At 48.5% G+C, this 23,390-nt stretch overlaps 1 protein-coding gene across 2 annotated transcripts in view; it reads left to right on the forward strand.

The window, feature by feature from the left end:
- Positions 1-6,989: 6,989 nt before the first annotated feature.
- KCNQ1 (potassium voltage-gated channel subfamily Q member 1) overlaps positions 6,990-23,390 on the forward strand; it is a 160,574-nt gene continuing 144,173 nt past the window's right edge. The window contains exon 1 of one of the 2 annotated variants that reach the window (XM_088470401.1): positions 6,990-7,306. The gene's annotated coding sequence lies outside the window, so the exon portion shown is untranslated. The remainder of the gene's footprint in view (positions 7,307-23,390) is intronic. The other variant, XM_088470403.1, reaches the window with a different exon arrangement.

The following is a 23,390-nucleotide window of genomic DNA, read 5'->3' on the forward strand; positions in this document are numbered from 1 at the left end:
TAGTTATGACAATGGGCGATGACCCCTGGAAGCACTCACGTCACGCACTTGTGGGTGACAATGCTGGCACACATAAGACTTAGGACCTCATTCAGAGCCAATCGCAAAAAGCGAGCGCTTGCTCTGAATGAGGGCAGCCGCTTTTCTTTTGAAAGGCGGCCTCCTGGCCGCTTGCTAAGCTGTGGCCACCCACAGCTTTAGCAAGTGACTAGTTGATGGTCGCGATGGTCGAGACCATCGCGACCATCGGGGATTCCGACGAGACCCTTGCAGTAGGGTCTCGTCTACCACAAGCCCCAGGTAGCTTCCTGCTCTAACAGAGCAGGAAGCTCCCTACTGACATCACTGGTGATTTCAGTAGGGCCGCCTACAAACGGCAGGCGTTCCTTCAGGAACGCCTCCGTTTGTCTGGCCACCCCCCACCCTGCCGACAAAACGGGGAGAGCTGTCGATCAACATCAACACCCAGCCCTTTTGTAGCGAGCCCCGGAGCGAGCGCATTTGTGTGCATGCGCAGGCCCTCACCATCGACCCGCTTGCGAGCGGGTTTGAATGAGGTCCTTAATACCCTTAAGCCAATTTACTTTACTACCAAATTTTGCACATCAGACATTGGGCATGATTCAGAGACTTGTGCTAATGCATGCACCGTCTGAAAATGTATTGAGTAGCCCACCGGCAGATTCTCAGATCCAAATAAGAGCGTACGGACACTCAGCATTGGTCGCAGATCCTTCAAAAATTGAGCATCTGATTAACCCTATGTTCGAGCAGAATGGCCGTAGGAACTGAGGGCCTGATTCACCACCGTACGCAACTGCGTATGCAGTAGTGGTTACACATTCAGTTCAACTGCGATAGTATGCTATTCCATTGTGATCTCTATTCCCTTGCAGCACTACACAAGGATGCCCACTTTACTTAGCACACATCCGTAATGTTTAGGAAGACTGCAAAACCATTGGAACAATCGAGTACTATCGCAGCCTCACACACACTTGCACAAGCCCTGACCTTACTCAGGAATTGCTAACAACCACGCAGGATATCAGGCCTCAGGCTCAATAGGCCATCGCAGTGGCTAATTTATGAATGCCCCTGCAACGGCGTTGAAACACATTGGCACGCACCTCCCCGTCACCACCCACAAACCGCACTTCCTGTCAATCACTCTGCGATGTTCTGCGTAGTCATTGCGATCGCCTTCCCGTTCGCAATGGCTAGTTCGCACACACGCAATGCATACGCATGCGCAGAACACAATTGGCCAGTTGTGTGCGTAATCGCAGTTGCGTACGGTAGTGAATCAGGCCCTGAGACACTGGTGCCAAGTTTTTTTGCATAGGGGATCACAGTAGTATGCTGAAATACACCCCAAAAGTGACACAACATGCCTTAATTTCTTGCCGCCACTTCCAAATGGTCCCTGAATGTCAATCACTTTGCAAAGATAACCTCACTGCAAGCAGCATCACTAAGGTGTCTTGGCGCATGAGCTGTGCAGCCGCAACGCATGAGTAGTCGGACGATAATCACTCAACTGAGTAAACAACGGCACTGAGGCTCTGATTCAGAGACGGACGCTCTGAATCTGGACGTTTTTTTTTTTGTGTGGCCTCCTGGCCGCTCGCATAGCTGTGGGTGACCACCCACAGCTATTGCGAGCGGCCAGGATGATGGTCAAGACCATCGCGACCATCGGGCTTGCGATGAGACCCTTGTGGTAGGGTCTCGTGGCCGCAAGCCCCAGAGAGCTTCTGGCTCTAATAGAGCCGGAAGCTCTCTCACTGACATCACTGGTGATGTCAGTGGGGCCGCCCACAAAAGCCAGGCGGTTTGCACACGTGCAGTGCGGCCGCTGCACGTGCGCAGAGCACATCATCGACCCACTCGCAAGCGCTCAAGCACTTGTGAGTGGGTCTGAATCAGGCCCTGAGTCCACATTTGACTCAGGCCGATTGTCAGGCAAGCCAGTTAATAAACTATCATCAATGCTTAATAATAATAATAAATAATAAAGAAACGCTTCTGAATACCTTGATGGAGAAAGACCGATATAGTAAAATCATAATTAACTTATATATTATATACCCTATTACAACAGAAAAATATAATGAGAAAAAGAAATACAGATATGCCAAAAAGAATATAATGTACAAAATATGGGACATCATCACACCCCTGTCCTCTCAGTGTTACTGATGTGGATGGGGTTAATAAATCAAATTATATATTCTCAGGACATCGGGCCCCCCTCCAGACGAGTACACGCCTTTGCTGAAAAAAATGCATAATTTCTCATGAATACGGGAGGTCTTCCTGAAATTCATGGTGAGCAGGCAATAATGCTGTTAATATATATTTCCCTTTAAAACGGGGATGTTTTAATGCTTGAGGGGGCTTGTGCGCAGCTGGCCTCCTCCTCTGAGCAGCACCCTTCCCGTATGCATGCACACAAGATAGCAAAACCTTTGGCACAACGCAGAGCCTTTGCTGTCACTGTGCAGTGTCATCTTTCCAAATTTGTCACTAGGAAGGTGGTGTCGCAGAGTGGGGGGGGACCGGAATGCAGCATACTTACCGACTTTCTGGCTACCCGCTCCAGGTTGGCTGCCTCAACACAGCAAGGGGCGTGGCATTGCTCGATCGCATCATAGTGGCCCCGCCCCTTACTATAGAGTGCCGACATTACAGGGCACTGCAAAGCAGGGGGCGGGAATACGATGATGCAAATCAAGGCAAATTGCATCACCCCACCCCTGAGGGCTGCCCACTCTTGCTCATTAAGTTGATGTCAACAGGTGGACGGTTTGCGGACATCTACGGAGGTGGGGGAAGATGCCGACGGCTTGCCTACTCTTCCAGGTGGTCAGGGGAGCCACCAAACTTTAGGCAAGTGTGGCTTGGTATACTCTACAGGGTGTGCAGTGCGGTGCCCCCAGCACACATTGTCTATACTACATATGCCTATACTTTAAAGTGTATTAAGACAGTGGAGGCCTATCAGTTTGCTGTGAATTATACCCCTTTTACACTAATGTCCAGGTCTAACATGATATTTCGAATAAGGTTCCAAACCAGGTTAGACCAGAGACATACCCCCTTCTGACCGCAGCGGCGAACCGGCTTATTCCTGTGTCGGTGCCATTCACATTGCACACGTGCAGTGGAACTGGCCTGAAGGCGCTTGGAGATTACATAATCTATTTACACCAGTGGTGTATCTATAATGGGTGCAGTGCAGGCCCGGATTTCCCACAAGGCAACGTAGGCGCTCGCCTAGGGCCCCGCGAGTCCCAAGGGGCCCGTGGATGGCCCCTTTTGACTCGGGGGGCCCTAGACGGGCCCCTTTTTCCCAAGAAATCTGGCCAGTCAAAGTCCCACTGTGGCGCCGCTGTCTGCATTGTCACAGAGTGACTGTGCATAAGAGGGTCGAGGAGGGTCACCGGGTTCTCCGACCAGCCCCATCCAGCTCCCGCCCACCCCCAGCACAGCAGCCTCTGCCACTGACTGCCAGGCTTGCAGCATGCATCGGTGGCACCCAGAAAGGAGCAGCGGGACAGGCCAAGGCAGAGTCTGGCTGAGTGAGACAGTGACCGAGGATCCAGATCTCAGGGAATCACAGCAGCCAGGCAGGTAGGGTCATGTACTGTGCTATTCTCAACTACTCTAATATAGAGTGAATTATGTAGGATTTATTTTTTATGGTAGATGGAGTCTGGGAAGTGGACAGGACTGCCTTATATTACAAGCATATAGCAATATACATTATGATGATCATGATATTATTAGTACATCAATCCAGGATGATGGTATTTTCATGTTAGGTACTTGTCATATACTATACTATAATGCAGTCCTGTCCACTCCCCACCTACCATTAAAAAAATAAATAAATACTATAGTGTACTTTAAAAAAGGGCAGGGGGGGGGGTGTAATGGTGATGACTCGTCCCCATCATTGTACTCAGCTGAGCACAGTCACACACAATACTGGGGGCATGGCCACACCACAACCCCCACTGCAGATGCCACCTCGCAGCTACCTTCTATTCCTTAGCACTCCTCAGGCTTATGTGATGTATTTAATGGATAATGAGGAGTAAAACCTTGGGGTATTAGGTTAAGTTTGGGTTATGGCATTAGGGATAAGGTATTAGGGTTGGTGTATCAGTTTGGGTTAGGGTATTAGGGTCAGGTTAGGTGTTTGAGTTGGGATATTAGGGATGGTGTAGGGTTTAGCGGTTAGGGTTAGAGGTTATGGTTAGGGTCAGGTTTGAGCTTAGGGTTGAGTTAGGGTCAGGATTAGGGTAGGGATGCTTTGCATGAATCAGGAACGCAAATAAAGTGCTATGGATTGTTTGAGGGAGGGGGGCCCCAAACTGGTATCTTGTCTAGGGCCCCATGAAGTGTAAATCCGGCTCTGGTGCAGTGTGTGCGGGGCACTCGGGTCCAGGGGGGCGCCGCATCGCACCCATATTGGTTTAAACTTACCAGTCAGTGGTCCTGTGTCAGGTGTCAGCGCTTCTCAGAACACCGGAAAAATGGCCGCCGCAGCCCTTTTTCCGGTGTAGTGCACATACACACTCTAGTGCCCGGAGTCTACTAATGCTCCGATGGCTGGCCATCCGTGTCAGTTAGCTGCCGGCCACCGGGGAGAGATGAGGGGGCCCCGCACGGGGAGTGCACACGGGCCCCCTCCTCTCTTAAGACGCCCCTGGTTTACACTGCAGGATTACATAGGCCATTCCCGTGTTAAACCTTGCAAGTCATTCAACCCAGGAATCCAACCAGTGGCGTAACTAGGGCAGGGCGAGCGGGGTTCGTGACCTGGGCGCCGTTGGACCGGCGGCGCGGGGGGGCGCCGCCGGCCACGGTACCGGCCCGCCCGCCCTAGTTAGCCAGTGTAGCGCCGACCGCAATGAGTGCGGTCAGCGCTACACATTTGCACAGGACCGGCGCTAGGCTTCCAGCGCCGGTCCTGTGCTGCACGCCTGAGCCCGTTCCCTCCCCCTGAGCGCTTGCCCAATAGCGCTAGGAGGTGGGCTCAGGCTGTGCATAATACACGCATCGCCGCCAGGGCTGGCGGCGATGCGTGTGTTAAACAGCAGCCAATGAGAGTCAGATAGACTCTCATTGACTGCTGCAGCACCCACTGCAAGAGCCGGACGTCCTGCAGTGGGTAATGGGACTGACGTCATGACATCTGTCCCATAATGCTGAGCGCGCCAGCCCAGGCGGACTGGCGGGCGGGAGCAGCATCGCGGACAGGAGCAGGAGCAGCGTGGAATCCGGTAAGTATATTTATATATATATTTATTTATTTTTTAACCTATCTGCACAACGGGGGAGGGGGGTGACTACTACTGGGGGGATCTCTACTGGGGGCGCCATTGGGAGCACCTCTACTGTGGGGGGGCTACTCTACTGGGGACTACTACTTGGGGGGTGAACTACCACTGGGGGCATTCTAAAAGGGGCCTATTACTAGAGGCACTGCACTCGGGGGACCACTACTGGGGGCAATAATAGGAAGGGCCACTACAGGGACCACTGGATTGGGGGGGTCACTACTGGGAGCCTGCATCAGGGGGACCACTACTGGGGGCACTGCATGGGAGGGGGGGACTACTGCTGGGGGCACTATATAAGGGGCTTACTGCTAGGGGCACTGCGGGGACCACTACAGGGGGCACTAGATAGGGGGGATCACTACAGGGTGCCTGCATAAGGGGACTACTGCTGGGGGCACTATATAAAAGGGCACTGCATAGGGGGGGGACTACTACTGGGGGCACCATATAAAGGGCACTGCATAAGGGGATACCGCTACTGGGCACACTGCATTGTGGGGACTGCTACTGGGGGCACTGCATAAGGGGGAACACTACGTGGGGCACTGCATTTGGGGGGCCACTACTGGGGGTACTGAGTAAGGGGAACTAATTGGGGGCTGTATAAGAGGGACCACTACTGGGGATACTGTATAAGGGGCACTACTATGGGCCTGCATGAGAGGGACCACAACTGCATACTGGGGGTACTGTATAAGGGGTACTACTGGGGTTAAGGTGCATATGGATAGGAATGCTCAGTTTGAAAATAAAGGGGTGTGTCATGTTGACACGCCCCTTTTTTAAGTGACCACGCCCATCGGGGAGGGGGGCTCCCTTTTCAAATTTGCCCTTGGCTCCAAATACCCTAGTTACACCACTGAATCCAACCCTTGCCCCTCTCACACCTCACAGCAACCCGAATTAAACCTGCAATAACCTGGGATTTTGCTGCTAGTCTGAAAGGGGTATGAGTGACATCATTGGGGCTGCTCACAACACAAATACACTCTGAATAATTGTCATGGTGGATGTCCGGGGATCGGGGAATTGTCCCAATCCAGGATCCCATACATTCCCCCCACACATCAGAGATGTATGGGGGCCTTAGCTCCCACCTGCAATCTCAAAAAAACACTTGTCCCATCCATACAGCACCCCCATATGCTTGTCCCACATTTTTTAACCCCCAAAATGACTTGTAATTATTGGACTGAGTAATCTATTGATGAATCATAAGGGGGTCCTGACATTTTGTAACTGAATATAGACATGTTCCCAAAGTTTCACAAAAGAGACAGATGCACTTTAATCCCCAGATTAATATTGATGTCTTATTTCAGCATAGTCAAAGTGAAAAATTGTAATTTCCAAATAATGGTATGTACTTAACTCCAGAAATTCGAAACAAAAACAAAACAAAACAATAACTTGTCAATAAAGCTCAGAGAGGATTGGAATGAATACAACATAATAAGTAGTGTAATGCATGAGCCTGTAAGCCTGACGTGTTCTCGCACGGTGGTGCATGCCCAGTTCTTCGGCTGAAGCTTAGGGATTCAAGGGTTAACAAAGCAGAGAAGTGAAGGAGTCAGGGAGGTGTTTTTGTTTTTTTTTTAAACAAGAAGTCTCAGGTTACAATAACTTTAATGGCTGCCAGCAGCACGATGAGCTCCCTTTGTGTTAATGGACATGTTTCCTGTATCAGTGCTCACACACATCTTGTGCGATCAGCATTAGCCTGAAATTCCTTTTACAGGAAGATCAACTTTTTTTTGTTAAAGATGCGGCAGCAGCAGCCTGAGAGCAACTAGGAAGTGAGAGCAACTGAGCCTGAGCGACTTGTGTAGGACAGTGTACATGCTGCAGGCGTGCGATCCAGGAGGAAACCTTAGCACTTCCTAGATCTCTTTCCTCTAAAGGCTGCTCTGGGATCTTCAAGCGAGCTGTGTGGAGTAATGCTGGGGAAGTAGGTATGGTTCTTCTGATACTTCCTGACACAGGTTACAGGCAGATTTCTTAGCACATCTTCATGTAGAAAGTTTCGTAATAGTTGGGCGTAGCAACTCTTTGGGGACAAATCAGGGGTTTTAGTAAAACCAGATAATACAGTATATGTGGAGAGAGAGATGTGTGTATGTATAGAGAGATATATAGATATGTGTATATGAGTACAGTAATGACTAGCAGAACGGAGATGGTGACTGGTTTGTACTGAGTAGTCCTATATTAAATGTGTATATATGCAATGCATTGTATCATTATAATAAGTGGGTACCCTGCTGGATCAGCTAAGTCTAACAACAGTGATCGTTAGATAACAGATGCAACATGTAACAGTGATGATAGAATGTGTTTACATAACATTCCTACATCCTGACTCCCCATCACTACAATGTAACACTTGTCTGTACATGTGGCTGTGGACTGGAAGCTGGCCCACAATGTGTATTTTTACACCGTTCTTTATCCATATTCTTTTTATCAGGTTTTGTACTATTCCTGTGCTTTGTGTTTGCTTAAATGTGTTGTTCTGGTGTCATTGTACTGCTTATATCTGGGCTTTCTGATGTCACAGTACTGCTTATATTTGGACCTCTGGTATTATTGTATTGCTTGTATGTGGGCTTCTGCTGTCATTACTGTACTGCCTGTATGTGGGCTTCTGCTGTCATTGTACTGTACTGCCTGTATGTGGGCTTCTGCTGTCATTACTGTACTGCCTGTATGTGGGCTTCTGCTGTCATTGTACTGTACTGCCTGTATGTGGGCTTCTGCTGTCATTGTACTGTACTGCCTGTATGTGGGCTTCTGCTGTCATTGTACTGTACTGCCTGTATGTGGGCTTCTGCTGTCATTGTACTGTACTGCCTGTATGTGGGCTTCTGCTGTCATTGTACTGTACTGCCTGTATGTGGGTTTCTGGTGTCATTGTACTGTACTGCCTGTATGTGGGCTTCTGCTGTCATTGTACTGTACTGCCTGTATGTGGGCTTCTGCTGTCATTGTACTGTACTGCCTGTATGTGGGCTTCTGCTGTCATTGTACTGTACTGCCTGTATGTGGGCTTCTGCTGTCATTGTACTGTACTGCCTGTATGTGGGCTTCTGCTGTCATTGTACTGTACTGCCTGTATGTGGGCTTCTGGTGTCATTGTACTGTATTGCCTGTATGTGGGCTTCTGGTGTCATTGTACTGTATTGCCTGTATGTGGGCTTCTGGTGTCATTGTACTGTATTGCCTGTATGTGGGCTTCTGCTGTCATTACTGTACTGCCTGTATGTGGGCTTCTGCTGTCATTGTACTGTATTGCCTGTATGTGGGCTTCTGGTGTCATTGTACTGTATTCCCTGTATGTGGGCTTCTGCTGTCATTACTGTACTGCCTGTATGTGGGCTTCTGCTGTCATTGTACTGTACTGCCTGTATGTGGGCTTCTGCTGTCATTGTACTGTACTGCCTGTATGTGGGCTTCTGCTGTCATTGTACTGTATTGCCTGTATGTGGGCTTCTGCTGTCATTGTACTGTACTGCCTGTATGTGGGCTTCTGCTGTCATTGTACTGTACTGCCTGTATGTGGGCTTCTGCTGTCATTGTACTGTACTGCCTGTATGTGGGCATCTGCTGTCATTGTACTGTACTGCCTGTATGTGGGCTTCTGCTGTCATTTTTCTGTACTGCCTGTATGTGGGTTTCTGGTGTCATTGTACTGTACTGCCTGTATGTGGGCTTCTGGTGTCATTGTACTGTATTGCCTGTATGTGGGCTTCTGGTGTCTTTGTACTGTATTGCCTGTATGTGGGCTTCTGTTGTCATTACTGTACTGCCTGTATGTGGGCTTCTGCTGTCATTGTACTGTACTGCCTGTATGTGGGCTTCTGCTGTCATTGTACTGTATTGCCTGTACGTGGGCTTCTGCTGTCATTGTACTGTACTGCCTGTATATGGGCTTCTGCTGTCATTGTACTGTATTGCCTGTATGTGGGCTTCTGCTGTCATTGTACTGTACTGCCTGTATGTGGGCTTCTGCTGTCATTGTACTGTACTGCCTGTATGTGGGCTTCTGTTTTCATTACTGTACTGCCTGTATGTGGGCTTTTGATGTCATTGTACTGCTTATATCTGGGAGTGTTGGGTATGAGATCCCGGCGCTGATAAAGGGCCTGATTCAGGCCCGCTCGTAGGCGGCCGCTCATTCGTTCCGAGTGATGTTTGCACAACTGCGCATGCGTACGGATCGTAATACGCATGCGCGAACCAGTCAGTGCGGCCGAAAATCATTTGTTCGCTAAATAGCGAATGCCTGCTATTTTGAGTGACAGGAGGAGGCGTATGTGGGTGGTAACAGGGGAAGGTGCTTGAAAACTGGGAGTGGAGATCAGAACGCAGGCATGCTTAAAGGTCAAAACGGGCGTTTTAAGGGTGTGCATAATTAATACAGCAGCGTCATTGACCACGTCACTGGGTTATTTTATAGTCAGAACTGCTCGCAAGGTTGCGGTAGGAAAAACCAACCACAAGAATAGCGAGCAGTTCATACGCTGGTCGATGTACTCGATTAATCTAATAAATAGCGGATATGACGTAGGATGCGAGCGGCCAGGGGGCGTAGTTTTCCAAAAAACGACCGCATGTTTTGTACGCTCGTTCAGACCTAGAGGCGTGAACAGACCGCAAAGAGCGAACGGTTCATTTGAATAGCCACCCCTTTTTTCTGAACGAGCGAGCGCAAATAGCGTCCGGCTCTGAATCAGGCCCAATGTCCGAATCCCGGCACATAAGTGGTGATGCTGGTAATCCCGGAACATAAGTGGTAAGTATTGTAACCATACCCTTAACCCACCTTTCTGCAACCTAATCCTAACACTCCCCTCCAACAGCCTAACCCTAACCTTAATACTCACCATTGGGATTACAGCTGCCATGATTCTGTGTCTGGGATTCTGGTGTCCTTGTACTGCTTATATCTGGAATTCTGGTGTTACTCTGCTGCATATATCTGGGATGCTGGTGTCACTGTGCTGCATATATCTGGGATGCTGGTGTCACTGTGCTGCATATATCTGGGATGCTGGTGTCACTGTGCTGCATATATCTGGGATGCTGGTGTCACTGTGCTGCATATATGTGCGGATACTGGTGTCACTGTGCTGCATATATGTGTGGATGTTGGTGTCACTATGCTGCATATATCGGGGATGCTGGTGTCACTGTGCTGCATATATGTGCGGATGCTGGTGTCACTGCTGCATATATGTGCGGATGCTGTTGTCACTGTGCTGCATATATGTGCGGATGCTGTTGTCACTGTGCTGCATATATGTGCGGATGCTGTTGTCACTGTGCTGCATATATGTGCGGATGCTGGTGTCACTGTGCTGCATATATGTGTGGATGCTGGTGTCACTGTGCTGCATATATCTGGGATGCTGGTGTCACTGTGCTGCATATATCTGGGATGCTGGTGTCACTGTGCTGCATATATGTTCGGATGCTGGTGTCACTGTGCTCTATAAATCTGTGATGCTGGTGTCACTGTGCTGCATATATCTGGGATGCTGGTGTCACTGTGCTGCATATATGTGCGGATGCTGGTGTCATTGTGCTTTATATATGTGCGGATGCTGGTGTCACTGTGTTGCATATATATGGGATGCTGGTGTCACTGTGCTGCATATGTGTGCGGCTTTGGTGTCATTTTTCTGCATATACGTGGTCATAGTATAGCCAACATCCCCCCCTCTGCCCCCAACAACACGCACGTGTAGTGCTTTAGAGTGAAACTTAGTATGGTTACCCTATAGCAGGATGGGCAATTACATATTTCACCTGGGAGTCACTTACCAAGTTTAACTAACTGCACTGCAGATATTTTGTATATTCATTACCTATTAATACAATTGTCCTGGCTTTTATTGTATTTTCCACACAAATGTCCAACACTACCGGCAAGTCAAAACCCTTCCCAGCACTCTGTCACTTGGCACTCTTGTGCCTCTCCCTGTATCAGTAGCACTTATCTGCTCTTTTCTTTGTCAATGCTCTATTAGCAAACTGGGGAGATGACTTCTCTTTAGATTTCCTGTGCCTTCCCCTACACTTTGCTACTTCATTCGCACTCTCCAGCACTGATCCTCCTCCTCCTCCTTCTCCTCCACAGTTCTCCCCTTACATATCCCCTGCTCTCTCTCCTCTCTGATTCCCATTTTATACTCGCATCATCCATCACCGCTGCTTGGTGATACTAATAGAGGGAGTCGTTTCCTCGGATGGTGTAGCCTGGTGCTGTCTGCAGCCTTCGCACCCCCCAAAGTAACTGCACTACCGAAAGCTTCAGGAGACTCATAAAATTTTAGGTAGTCTACCCCCGGTAGAGTGGATGGCTCTCCCACATCCCCCCCACTTCTTAGTGAAGTGCACAGGATGGGGCGATAATTACCAGGAAGATTCGTATGTAGGTGGCGGAGCTTAAATAACATGACACACATAATTTTAACCCCGCCCCTTCTCCACATACCATGAATCGATGAATTTTGTCGGTGTGGGGGCGGGGCCTAATGATGTCAGAGCGGTCAGCTGCATCTCTTCTCCGGACTTCTCCCGGACAGGAGCACTACAAGCCGGCAAAAATGCATTCACAACAGCATGATCAGCCCTTAATAGCCTGTATGTGTCTGTCAAAGTCCTGAAATATCATGGGCACTTCAACCTGGATGGCTGCCCAGGTAAAGGATGGCACTCTATAAATATGGTATGAAGATGTTTGAAGCCCTGGAGGGATAACCTCATTACATCCGAAACCCTTCACTGGAGGAGGGGAGTGTGTATACTGTTCATTTAATTTGCTAATGTTTAAGTTGTATTAGCTGTGTTTTCTGAGAGTATGCCAAGCTGCGTACACGTGTCCAGCTGCTTATCAAACATGCGTCAGCTTTCAAAAATCTTAAAGCGTCAATGCTATGTGGAACATATTTGACTAACATGCTCTTCTTCAGGGTCCATAAGGGATCCACAGGGATACCATGGGGTGTGTGTGGTTGGAATGATCAGGACACCAAACAGTTAAAGCTTTAGCTCCCAAGATGCTCCGGGCCTCCTCCACATATACCCTGGCCCCAGCCACAGGCAGGCAGTTTTTCGTTTGGTGCTGGACAAGATCAGTTGCACCTTTTTATAACAGGGAGACTGCTTTAGCAGTCCCAAGCTTTTAATTTTATTAGCTATTTTATTTTTTTGTTTATCTGAGCAAGCAGCAAGGCGCCCTGATGGATGCTTCTGCCGCTGCTCCAATTACCTCCACCGGCACCGCAACACCTGTAAGTGGTCTGGTGATTTCAACAGGCGCTGGCGGGGTTTTGCTAGCCGCTCCACTGGGGAACCAGTGCTGCAGCTGGGCAAATGGAGAAGAACAGGTAAGGTGATTCCCCGCTTGCGGAGAATCGCGTGCTGTGCAGTCCTTCTGGCAGTGGAGATCCGCCGAAATACGCTGTAGTGGGGTGACTGGTTCATAAGCTCCCCCTCTAGACCACCGGGGAGGTTAAAAACCGGCGTCTGTGACCAGGTAGAGGCCAGCGGCACCCGGCGGTTGATGCGGCAGTGGGGAGGTAGGCTTTCCCCTGGCAGTCCCTCCCCCAGCCAAGAAAGCGATCCTGTTTTGTGGGCTTGCCCTCTCAGAATTTCATACAAGATGGTCTATGTACTAATTGTTATAAATCTGCTCACCAGTCCACCTTACCAGCCCCTGTATAGGAGCCACCTTATCCCAGGTTATGACGCAGCTAGTGGATCATTTATCAACTCCCATGCTGCCTCCTACCATGGGGTACCCACAGCTATTACAGCCTACTATGTCGGTACCCCCTATGCATCCTCCTTGGATGAATGTTTATGCCCACTCAGTTCAGAATATGGCTCAACCGTCTGCCGCCTCTCAGAAAAGGTTACAGGGGGACAGACCATTACCCACCAAAGCACATAGGTGGACTGTACCATCCTCTCAGTCCACCCAGCTTTCGGATTCTGGGCCTGATTCAGAGCTGCTCGCAAGCGGCCGCTCGTTCGCTCCAAGCGATGTTCGCACATCTGCGCATGCGTATGGGTCGTAATGCGCATGCGCCAACCAGTCAGTGCGGTCGGAAATCGTGTGTTCGCAAAATAGCGAGTGCCTGCTAATTTCAGTGACAGGATGAGGCGTTTGTGGGTGGTAACAGGGGAAGGTGCTTGAAAACGGGGAGTGGAGATCCGAACGCAGGCGTGCCAAACGGTGAAAACGGGCGTTTTAAGGGTGTGCATAATTAACAAAGCAGCGTCATCGGCCACGTCACTTGGTTGTCTCTTAGCCTGAACTGTTCGCATGATTGCGGTAGGAAAATCCAACCACAAGCACTGTGAGCAGTTCAGACGCCTTTCGATGTACTCGATTAATCTAATAAATAGCGGAGATGACGTATGATGCGAACGGCAAAGGGGTGTCTTTACAAAATAGCGAGCGCATGTTTCAATTTAAATAGCCGGCCCCTTTTTCTGAACGAGCAAGCGCAAATAGCGTCCGGCTCTGAATCAGGCCCTCTGATGCATCATCTAATGAGGCATATGATGCACACGGTTCTCTCTTTGAGTCACACTCGAGTGAGGAGCAATGTCAATCAACAGTGGATGTTCCTGCTTTAGTGAAGGTGGTTAAATCAATCCTGAATATAGAGGCTGTTGAACCGGCCCCTAAACCTAAAACCCAGATGTTTAAACATTAGAAGCTGGTTAAGGCTGAATTCTCTCAATCAGAACAGCTCACTGAGCTCATGGGAGAGGCTAGGGGTACTCCTGGCAAGCGGTTCCTTGTCCCAAAAAGACTAGTATCTTTTTAACCTCTCCCTACTAAGGAGAGTGCTAAGTGGGAAACTCCTACCACTGTTGATTCTCATGTGGCTTGGTTAGTCAGAAGCTCAACGCTGCCTTTACCGTCTGCATCCTCCCTTGAGGCCACGGATAGAAAGCTAGAAACTTGTCTCAAGCCAGTCTACTCTCTTTCTGGCACTATCACTAGGCCAGCTATGGCTGCGGCCTGGGTGGCTAAGGCTATCGAAGGATGGGCAGGGGCACTGAAAAAGAGCCTGCCATCAGACGCTACCAGGGAACAACTGGCCTACATCTCCCATATTCAGGAAGTGGCCTCTTATTAGGGAGAAGCTGCGTTTGATACTGGACTCCTTGCCTCTAAGGCATCTGCGAACTCGGTAGTCGCACGCCAGGTCCTTTGGCTACGGTCTTGGAAAGCGGAAATGGGATCCAAGAAGGCATTCGAAATTTTACCCTTCTTTGCAGACAATCTGTTCGGTGCAGAATTGGACAAGATTGTGGCTACTGTGGCAGCCTCAAAATCTGCCTTTTTGCCATCAGCAGCTGCCCCTAAGCCTAGGCTGTCCTCTTCTCAGTCCTTTCGCAAGATTACCATTCTTTCCCAGGCAGTCTGGTTCGCACAAGACCACTAAGCCGCGAGCCAAGCAGTCTTGGGCTGCCAGGCATCCGGCTTCCAAGTCGGACAACAAACCCTCCATCTGATGGGGCGGGCCTCCTCCTGGGTGATCCCAGGATGGGAGGCTGACTTCTTAAATTTTCTGCCTCTTGGCGTCAAACAACAACAGACACCTGAGTTTGAGAAGTGATCTCTCAGGGGTACGCACTCACTTTCCTGAGGCGTCCTCTCCAGCAATTTTTTGTACCAGTCCCCCATCACCCTTATTAAGGCCTTGGCCCTCCAGGAGACCATTCACTCCCTGCTGAGTTCAGGTGTGGTAATACCAGTTCCTTCAGCTCAGAGAGGAACTGGTCTTTATTCCATTCTCTTTTTGATTCAGAAGTCGAATGGGTCTCATCGGCCTATTCTGAATCTCAAACCCCTCAAAAAAGTGCCCAAGTTCCACATTTTGTCCTGGCATTGCAGCCTGGGCATTTCATGGCTTCTCTGGACATTCAGGATGCATACCTGCATGTACCTATTATTCCAATCCACCAGCAGTTTCTACAGTTTGCTGTTCTGCAGCAACATTACCAGTTTCGGGCGCTGTCCTTTGGTCTGTCAACGGCCCCTCGGGTCTTTACCAAAATAATGGCGGTGATGGCAGCACACCTCAGACGCTAGGGAGTCAGAATCCTGCCATACCTAGATGACCAATTAATCTTGGCACATTCACCGGTTGTGATACAATGCCATTTCCAGCTGACCATGGACTGTCTGCAAATACGCAGCTGGATCATCAATTGGAAAAAGTCCTCCCCATCTCCAACACAGCGGATGATACATCTGGGGGCACTCCTAGATTCCCGCATACAGAGGATCTTTCTGCCAGCAGACAAGATTTTGGCACTACACTAGCGTGTGAACAGCTTGCTCCACAATCGGATGGCATCCAATCACTCTGCAATGCATGTCCTGGGGTCCATGGTGTCACCTTCTATATGGTGGAATAAGCCCAGTTCCACTCCAGGCCCCTTCAACAACTGATTCTCTCCTGGTGGAATGGACAGTATCATCTGATCCGGTCCCAGATGATCCTCCTCTCTCCGGAGGTTCGCCTTTCCCTCTCATGGTGGCTACAGACGTCCCATCTGGACAAAGGTCGCCCCTTCTGGACGCCAGACTGGGAACTTCTCACGACAGATGCCAGCCTTCTCGGATGGGGCGCGGTAATTGGTCATCATACTTTACCTTTCAGGGAAGGTGGACAACTCAGGAAAGTCATCTGCCCATATACATTCTGGAGCTTCAAGCAGTGTACAGAGGACTCTCTCAGGCGCAAGACCTTCTCCGGGGCATGCCGGTCCAGATCCAGTCCGACAACGCATCTGCGGTAGCATACCTCAACCATCAGAGAGGCACGCGAAGTCGGGCAGCCATGCGAGAAGTGGTAAGCATTCTGGTCTGGGCCGAATGTCATCTCCTGGTAATCTCGGCAGTGTTCGTTCCTCAAGTCCTCAACTGGGAAGCGGACTTCCTAAGCCATCAGGACATACACGCCGAAGAGTGGGCTCTGCACCCGGATGTCTTTCAACTTTTGGTGGACAAATGGGGCCTGCCAGATGTAGACCTCCATGGCCTCCTGTCACAACCACAAGGTTCCCAGGTCCAGGACCAGAAACCCTTCAGCTGCCTTCATGGACGCTCTGGCAGTGAGATGGGACTTCAATCTCGCATACCTCTTTCCTCTGATCTCCCTTTTCCTGAGGGTACTTCGAAATTTCAAGCAAGAAGGTGGTACAGTGATACGAATAGCCCCAGCCTGGCCCAGGCGACATTGGTTCACCGACCTACGGAGTCTCTCCATGGACACTCCCTTTCCACTTTCTCTATGGCAGGACCTATTGACGCAGGGCCCTTGCCTGCACCCGGACCAACCTCATCTGTCTTTGACGGCGTGGCTCTTGAGTCTTCCCTCTTAAGAGCTTTTAGGGTCTCCCGGGTGCTTGCCTGTTTCCAGGCTGAATTAGGCCTTGGTCTTCACCTGGCCTCACTTAAGAGTTCAGGTTTCTGCTCTGTCAATCTGGTTCCAGCGAAGGATTGCTCCCCTGCCTGATGTTAGAACATTTTTGCAGGGTATTCTCTGCATTCAACTCCTTTTGTCCCTCCGGTGGCTCCGTGGGATTTGTCCTTGGTTCTCTGGGCTCTACAGGCTCCTCCATTTGAACCTCTGGACTCAGTAGACCCCAAGTGGCTGACAGCGAAGACTCTTTTTCCTCGCTATCTCCTCTGCCTGCAGGGTATCTGATTCAGCAGTGCTCTCCTGTCACTCCCCATTTTTGATCTTTCATCTGGACAGAGCTGTCCTCCGTACCAGAGCTGGGTACCTCCCTAAAGTGGTATCCTGGTTCTATTTGACTGAAGAGATTGTAGTTCCAGCTTTCCAGTCCTCAGATCTTTCTGCAGGTGAAGCGTTTTTGGATGTGATTTGTGCTCTTTGGATCTACGTGGATCATACAAATTCCTTGAGGAAATCAAATTATCTTTTTGTGTTGTATGGCTTTCACAATCGAGGCTGGCCAGCTAACAAACAGACTCTGGCTCGATGGCTCTGCATGACAATCTCTCAAGCTTACATGCAAGTTGATCTTCCTGTTCCAAACAGGGTTACAGCTCATTCTACTCGGTCTGTGGGACCCTTGTGGGCGGTTCGACATGGCACTTCTGCTGAACAATTGTGCAAGGCGACCATGTGGTCTTCCGTCCACACCTTTCTCAGGTTCTACTCCTTTGATACCTTTTGCCTCTCAGATGCTTCCTTTGGGAGTCAGATTCTCCTTTCTGCTCAGGAGCATCCCAAACCTTAGGGAAACTGTATGGGACACCCCCCATGGTATCCCTGTGGATCCACTATGGACCCTGAATAAGAAATTAAGAGTTATGGTATACTTACCTTTTGTTAGCTCTATTTTTCCGAAGTCCATAGGATTCACAGGGCGCCCACCCTGATGCACCTGGCCTCATTGGGTATTTTCTCTCTTGATCACTGATTTCTTCATCTTCTGTGAGAGTGTTTTTTGAGAGTAATGTTCTTCCTTCTACTCTTTCCTGCTCTTGCCTTGGGCTTCTTTACAAAACTGTCTGCCTGTTCCTGGAGGCTGGGTATATGTGAAGGATGACCTGGGCATTCTGGGAGCTAAAGCTCAACTTTTGGTGCTCTGATCACTCCAACCACCCACACACCCCATGGTATCCCTGTGGGTCTTAAGTCCTTCAAAGAAATCGAGTTAACAAAGGTAAGTCTACCATAACTCATAATTTTCAGAGCCCCTGTTGCTGTTACAATCCCTTGCACACTGCAAACCCAGGATTTTGTAAACTTGTGAGACCTCTTTTAGACTGGCAGCCCAAGCCGGCTTATATCCGAGTTGATGACGTCACCACCATCATGTGCCGAGCCGGCGCTTGGAGGTGAGATCATCTCCAAGCGCCAGTTCTTCCTATGCTGTGAACGGGACCCGGGTTAACCGTTCACACTGCACCATGAGCCAGGTTGAACCTGTGTTCAACCCTGCTCATTACCCGGGTTGAAATGCCGGTTTGCATGACCCGGGTTATTTCAACTGGGCCTTTTCACACTGCACAATAACCCAGGTTATTGCTGGCAGTGTGAAAGGGGTACATGCAGCCGGTTCTGTATAATAAATGAGTACATATCAAAGTCTTTACATCAATGATTGCTGTTGGAAGGTGAACCGGAGGACCTATTCCCAGTGTAAACTTTGTTCATGGTAAAGTTGTATTGTGAAACGGGTACACACACAGACTGAGGAAAACCCTTATAAGATGTCAAAATAGTAAAGGTAGTGAGGTTGTTGTCAGGCATATCGTATTGTATGGGTTAGTGGACTTGATTAATATGGCCAATTTCAGTGGCGTTCTTCAGGAGAGTGGTGGCAGAGGATAATAGACTTGGGGGTTAGATATGGGGGACGGTCCAGAGAGGCAAGGAGGATTAAATATACAGCCAGGAAATTTGTCCTCTGTTATGCAAGTAGCAGATTATTTTTTCAATGTGAGCAAAGGAAGGACATCAGAGCAGAGGCCTGGAGTGTCTCGGCATGTTTACAAAATTTGGCAATTAGGCAGCGAACTGCGGACAGTATGCTGAAGGCTAGCTTTACAGAGTTAGGATCCAACCAGTTGTTATTGAATGGTTAATGAATGGACAAGTGTGGGATTGGGAATCTTTACAATATGATCAGATATATTGTGTCATCTGAAAATGTCTGATTAATCAGACACAAGTGTGTGCAGTGCAGAGACGGGCAATTCTAATTGGCTAATCCCAGTACTATGGAACGTATATAAATCAATCTGTGTGGAACAAACACATGTCACAGATATATATAGTTTTATAAAGAGATACAGTACAGAGCCTCTGGCATTCATTCTCCGGGAGGGATGTAGTTTAAATCACGGCTGTCGGGATTAGAATAGCAAGAGGCAAATCAGATGATAAATCACTGGTCACATCACCAGTCACAATCACAATTCGTAACATTCACAGATGATTTCCCCTAGGGGTTGCGTACAGAATCCCGACAGCCAGTATCCCGGGGAAGGGCAGGCAAAGGGGGTAGTGCCACCGTGTTCCGGTACTGTTTGACATTGATACATTCAACGCATGATGTCTTATTATTTATATGTTTATTTTATGTTCAGACTATTTTACATTTAATTTCACATACTCAATTTATGAGACATATAACAAAACAAAGAACTATAGGTTTGGATTTAGCCATGCTAATATGAGGTACACACTTGAATCACGGACAAACCGATGTAACGATTTCGGAAGGTTATGCCTAAATGATATTGTGCATAGTTTGTCTGGCTAGAAGAACCAGTTGTGATGTAATTTTTACTGGTTCCAGTGAGTCAGTCAGTCGTATGTACACACTAGCAGATGTGGACGTTGTCCATAGATATATTGTGTGTACACACTGCCATATGGTCGGGACGATATAGAATTTGTCATCTGTATGAACGCTCTTTTGTCCAGTGTGTACCCAGCATAAGGCATGGTGTAGGCAGACAAATTATAATTCCTGCATGTGCTATGTACTTATCTCACATAGATACAATACTACTGCTATGAGGCTATCATTTGCAAAGGATTTGACTAATTACTTATTGTTTGTCAAATCTTTAATCCTTTTAAATTGTTCAGTTTATCAATGCTGCATAATGCACTGTCCTCCCATATCCTGACATATTAACCAGCTTCCTATATGGATTTTTTTTTTCTCTTTTCAATTAAATACTGAGCAAAAATCATTGACCTTAAAAAGCAAGGTAAGGAGTGATAATGATGGATAAGCAGCATATAATAGTTTACCTATTGCTCACAGCATTACTAGTAGCATTGATCCCTGTGTTGGGATTTGCAGCTTAGTTGTGCCTAGTATAGTGGTATGTGTAGGCTGGATACACCTTTAGGGGTTGTATCTCCTTACCTCTGCATACTTTGCCATAAAAGCTTTGTTCCTTTGGGCCCTTGTCCCATCCAACTCCGCAATAACCTCTTACCACAATACCAGGTTATGTCACATATTTTCTTACTACTAAACCATGCCCCAAGCTACTGTCTTGTAGGAGGATTATCACCTCTTGATGAGGAAGTGGGGGACTTCACGCCCATTGCTTGCCTGGTGGGTAGTGTTAGGTGCCTTGCTCACAAGCACTTACCTCTGTCTGAAATACTGCACCTGGTTCTAGCTCAGACAGCACAATTCTTGCTTACTTAGCTCAAAACAAAAAAAAGAAAATGCAATAGAAATTTGGTAATTGGGTCTGTGGAGAAGTTGCTCATAGTAACCAATCAGCTTTGAGGTGGAATGGGTATGGAGTCCCAGCAGCCGAATAGGCGCTGGTTCATATCCTGATGCCGGCAACCCGAAGGGAGAAGATCCCGGTGGCAGGTAAGTATCCTATCCCTACCCCTAACCCTCCATTAGTGGTGCCTAACCCTAACCTCCCCCTAGTGCCTTACCCTAACCTCCCTCCGGGGGTGCCTAACCCTAACCCCCCCCCTTACCGCTCCCTTAACCTAACCCTCACCCAACCCCGCGGCTAATGCTAAGGGCACCCCATTCTCACCTTGTTTAGGCAGCGGTCCTTCGGCGTTATGGTGTAGGGATCATGATAGTTGTCTGCATTTCGATGCCTATCTTAAGTCCCATATCGGGATTCCGATGTCGGTACTGAGACGGCCGTCGGTCTCATAACTACATCTCTGTGAGGTAGCATTTTATAAAGTAATAGGTAGAAGCTAATTGTTTGCAATGGGCAATGTCTCCACTGCTTAATACATCTCTCCCCATGGTTGTGATCACAGCAGCTTTATCCTTCTACTGTGTATATCCTCCTTCATTCGGGAAGCCAGTAAAAAATCCTGACAGTCGGGAAACCGCGCGCTTAAAATGCTGGTGCAGGAATCCCGACACCTGTCAGAATCCCGACCGCCGGCATCCCGATGGTAAATACTGGGGTTTTTAAAAGTGGAGATGTTGCCCATAGCAACCAATCAGATTCTAGCTATTTTCTTCTAGTTATAATGTTAAGTAGAATCTGATTGGTTACTAAACTTGGTTACTGATTGGTTACAACATCTCCACTTCTAGAAACCTGCACTTTAGTAAATATACCCCTAAGGGAGGAGAGTTAGGTTTAGGGTGTGGGGTGGGGGTTTTAGGTTTAGGCACTAGGGGGGTGGTTAGGTTTAGGCACTAGGGAGGAGGTTAGGTTTAGGTACCAGGGAGGGAGGGTTAGTGTTGGGGGTATGGGAGAGGGGGGGGGGGTTAGGATAATGACCGACAAGTGTCGGTATCCTAACCATGTCGGGATGCCGGAACCAGGATTCTGACCATCAGGAACCAGAGCGCCGGCATCCCGTACCCAACCTGCTATGGATCAGGGCATGTACAGTATATAAATTAGTTGTCCCGGAACTTCTGATTGGAGCTGGTCAGATGCTCAGAGCTTTGCACTTCTACATTTTGAACAAACTTTATTGTGATATTTTCTTTTATTTGTTTACATTACAAAAATATGGCCCAACTAATTTTAAACAGGGAACCAATATATCAAGCATGTTTTCATGCAGAGGAATATCCTGATCTGTTTTATAGCAGCATTCCCATGAAGCAATAGATGTGTTGTTTTTTTTTACTTAAGACACTATGGCAAGCTATAATAAGATCTTGATATTTACCTTTACTCCTTGTTTTTTCTTCAGACTGCTAATAATAATCATTCAGATTAATCAGTGTTATGTGACTACCACATACTTGCATACTCTCCTGGAAGGTGCGGGAGATTCCCGAATTTCCAGCCAGACTCCTGGAAGCATAGGCGGCCCTCCCGCTTCCTACCCACTTTCTAGCAAAGTGGGCACTGTGGGGAGGATAATTCCACAAAACGCGGGTAAACATGGAATGGCAAGGCCAATATGAGGTGTCTCTATAAAAACACATATTGGCCCCGCCCTCTCTTGGTCGACCTGCTATTTCTCGCAAAGGGTTGGGCCTATAGAAATGTGGTGCCCCCAACTCCATTCAGCTGCAATGCTCCTCTGTGCCTGAGGAGAGAGTGCAAAGGTAGGCAAGTATGGACTTCCATGGCAACCACAATCACATGGCACATAAGGTTTTCAACTCCCTTCTGTTTGCACTGTGATAGTCCCCCTCCTATGCGATCACATGATATGCTGAGAGCTGTGACACTGTGGCAGCCATATTTTGTTGCCTTTCCGAGAGGTATTAAAAAATAGTTAATGTGTTTTTCTTTACATGTTGGTTTCCTATTATCAGACTGCTCCATACTTGCCTACTCTCCAGGGACTGTTGGGAGCCTCCCGAAAATCGTGTGCCACTCCCGACACCCCACAAGAGGAGGCAAGTCCCCCGCATTGTCCGCCGACCCCCGTGACCCCCCTGCGACCGCACGTGAAAGTGGGCGGTTCGGAGGGGCAATGACTCGATTTGTGCTGAATCGCGTCATTGTAGCCCTGCCCCCTGCTTTGTAATGCCGGTTATATTGGCATTATAAAGCAGGGGCGGGGCCGCGATGATGCGGACATGCCCCCGATCCGCCCACGTCAGCTGCCCCCACCCTCCCTGCTGCAGCGACCTGACAACCCCTCCCGGCAGGAGTGATAAAACTCGTTGCATATGATAATGGTGCTCCAGCCAATCATCTCCCAACTGTCATCCGTTTGAAAAATGACAGTTGGGAGCTGATCGGCTGGAGCACCATTTATGTGAATGATAAAACTCGTTGATAAATAAGGCCCAGTGTTTGTCAATATAATGCTGGTAGTACCTGGTATTAACAGTGCTTTGCACTCTGGTGCTTGTATTCTTGGCTTTTCCAATAAACATGTTTAAAAAAAAATTGTAGGAGGTTAGTTACGAAAAATGAGAGATGCAGGCATAAGGACTATTTCACTTATTTTATCCTTTTAAATAGCAATTTATGTAGGATTGTTTTAATTCTCTAGATAAATTGAGAACATATTACAACCTATATAACAGGAATAT

Source organism: Taudactylus pleione, unplaced genomic scaffold (genome assembly GCF_031769625.1).
Source record: "Taudactylus pleione unplaced genomic scaffold, aTauple2 ptg000100l, whole genome shotgun sequence".
Classification (NCBI taxonomy): Eukaryota; Metazoa; Chordata; class Amphibia; order Anura; family Myobatrachidae; genus Taudactylus; species Taudactylus pleione.